The sequence below is a fragment of the Manis pentadactyla genome, chromosome 1 (genome assembly GCF_030020395.1).
Source record: "Manis pentadactyla isolate mManPen7 chromosome 1, mManPen7.hap1, whole genome shotgun sequence".
In the NCBI taxonomy this organism is placed as follows: domain Eukaryota; kingdom Metazoa; phylum Chordata; class Mammalia; order Pholidota; family Manidae; genus Manis; species Manis pentadactyla.
Window position 1 is genome coordinate 37,109,606 of NC_080019.1, and position 3,298 is coordinate 37,112,903.

The window sequence follows — 3,298 nt, forward strand, 5'->3', positions numbered from 1 at the left end:
TCAAGTTTTCTATTCCTCTGACAGTTTTGATAGTTCTTCCCAAAGAATTTGTGATTTTTCAGACAAAAATATTTTCTGATTTCCATTATGATTTCTTCTTTAACTCATGACTTATTTGGAAGTATAATTCTTAATTTCTAAATATATGGGAATTGTCTAGTTATCTTTTTGTTGATTTTTAGTTACATTACATGGTGTTTGAAGAGCACACTGTAGGATTTCACTCTTTAAAAATAATTTGACTTGCTTTCTGGCCCAATATAGGATTGTTTTTGATAATTATTCCTTATGTATTTGAGAACATATGTATTCTTGTAAGCACTGGAAGAACTATTCTAAATAGATCTGTTAGGTCAAACTGTATTGTGGTTAAATCTTCTTAGTCATTTTTAAAATATTTTTGTCAGCTTGTTTTATTAATTACTGAAAAAGGTAATTTCCTACCAAGGCAGTTGGTTTTTCTACTTCTTTTCTTGAAATTTTATCAGTTTTTCCATTATTTATTTGGAGCTATATTACTAAGTGCACATAAATTAAAATGGAAATCTTTTATCATTATGAAGTGATCTTTTCTATCTACCATATAATACCTCTTGACTTACAGTCTTTTTTGTATAACATTAGTAAATCTATACTAACATTCTTTCAGCTGGTATTTGATTAGTCTAGCCTTTTCCATCTTTGATTTTTAATTTTTGTTTCCTTTATTTTAAATGTGTCTCTTATAAACAGGACAATCTGACATTCATTTTTAAAAAGGGCCAATTATTCTATAATTATTATATGGATTTAAATCTACCACCATATTTTTGTTTTCTGTTTTTCCTACAGTCCCGTGTTCCTTTCTTCTACTTTCTTTCCTTGTTTTGGATGATATGAGTTATTTTTATCATTCCATTTATTTCTCTAATTGTTTGTAGCCTGTTCAAAGTCATATACATTGTTTCTATTCTTTTCATGGTTACTCTATGAATTAAGCATGTGTTCTTTTTATATCAGTACCTGATGTTAATATTTAACCATTATACACACACACACACACACACACACCTCTGGATATTTGTTAAAGTATAGGAAACTATCTCTAAAGACATCTCCAAACTACCTACAATAGTTACTGTCTGATGAGGGTGTTAGATTGGAGAGGAGTGAGGTGATTCATTCTGCTTATCACAGTGCTGCATGTAAACATTAAATCATGATCAAATATTGGTCATCATAGTTGTTATTTTTACTTAGTTTGTGTAACTCATTTGTGTATTTGCTATAGTGTATGTTGAATATGGTGCCTTGACCATAATATTACCTAGGGGTTAAATCTGAATGGGGAAAATGTAAAGTATTTTATTTTGAAACCCAACTAAAATGAAAAAAAAAATTAAGGTATTTGGTGTGTTGATTTGTTGTCATTTTGTAAGTTGGGAATTGGGTAGGAGCAGGTAGGGATTTTGAGATCAATAGAGCAATTAGTAACAGCTGAAACAACCAGAAGGGGGATTTAATGCTCACTGGATTTGGATTAGCATAGAACTCAGGAAGCTGATTTGCACTGGGTCACACTTACAGAGTGGGTTAGGGTGGAATGGATAGAAATTGACTTCACAGTAAGTGGTTAAGAGTATATAAGTAGGGTGTAAACTGTCTGATTGATTGGAGTTCTCAATAGAGTAAGGTCTCAGCAATATATTACAAGGGTGATCATTGTGTAGATTCACACAGAAGGCACCTTCACACACTTAAAAGTTATGTGAAAAATGCTTTGCCCATAGATTTGTGGACCTTAGGGTCATATGTTCTTGTGTAGAATTCCATCTATTTTTAAAAATGGGTATATTTGTTGATTAAATACATGTACTTGCATACACATATCTAGGCACACCCAGCTCCACCGTGCCTGTAGCTGCTTCCCATGCCTGGTTGTCTTGTATCTCTTAGGTGACAAAATTCCTTACCAAACTCTATTCAGACTTTCCTGGACTCTTTTTCAAGTAGGCCAGTACTGCTGATTTATTGTTCCTTTCTTCATTTTCCAGTTTTAACAAGTAAGTCAGTTTAGCCAGAATTCCAATCCTCCGTATCCAGTCAACCTCCATATTGATATCTAGTCATCATCCTGATCAGGGTGATGTCTGATAACCCTTGCCTTCAGCAAACATTTTGTCAGGTTAGTTTCATTAGACTGTCCCCTTACCCCTGTTTCCTTTCAGTAGTTTCCACCCACTAATGCCCACTCTGCTCCTTGACTAGAAATACCCATTTATGCAGGTGCATTTGGAGCTGAGCTCTAACTTTCTCTCCATCTGCAAGGCATTGCAGTCATCCCTGTAGCTATGGCTATGGTGATGGGTCCCTGTGAATTAAGTGTAACTTACTGTTTTTTAATGAGTGTTTTAAGCAATTTTTTCTTTAACATAAGTGCTCAATAACTATCACTTCCAAAAGAGAGTGTCAGAAACCACCACCTGTAAAACAGCTTTCCTGCTTATTCCACCAGCTTAATTTTCTTCAGATGACTTATTTTAAATGATATTTATTTTTTAACATGTCTCATTGAACTATGACTTAAGAAAGGGCAGGGATATTGTGGGTGTCTTCCCAACACCTGGCACACAGTAGGCAATCAATATTTGGTGAATGAATATATGGTCTCTGGAATTTGTTAAGGAAAAATCCATTTAAATCACCTAGAAATAAAGATGAAGTTTATTTGAGTCTGGCTGAGGATTTATAAGCCTGGAAACATTAATTCCCATGGAGAGGAGAAATGTTTCAAGGAGTTCAGGTTATACAAAGGTTTTTATAGCCTCCTGGAGACAGGCAAGAAAAGGAATTTCACTAGGGGAACATCCTTTTACATAGAACATGTAACACTAAAGAAGGGTTTAGGTCCTTACATATCTTAGCACCAAAGGGCATTAAAGGGAAGAACACACATTCTTATTTATGTCCTTGAGCAGGAATCCCAACAGCGAAGGGGAGCAGATGTAGGGATACCTGCTTTGTTTAGCTTTTAACTTGGTTTAATTAATAGATGGCATTATAGAGTTAGAAAGGTTGTTTACAAGGGTGGCCATTTTGAGACTGCCAGAGTTAATCGAACTATCAAAACAGGCCTTATAAATCTTTCTGGGGGTCCCTAGTATGGGGGCCAGCTTTTCTTTATTTTGCAAACTCTAACAAGTATATGCAAAACAAAAACTTTCACATTTGTGAGAAAACAGAAAAACTGGTTTGGAAGGGGCCTTGAGCATGTGGAAGCAGCCTTCAGGAACGAAGGCACTCAGACGGGGTAAAAGCC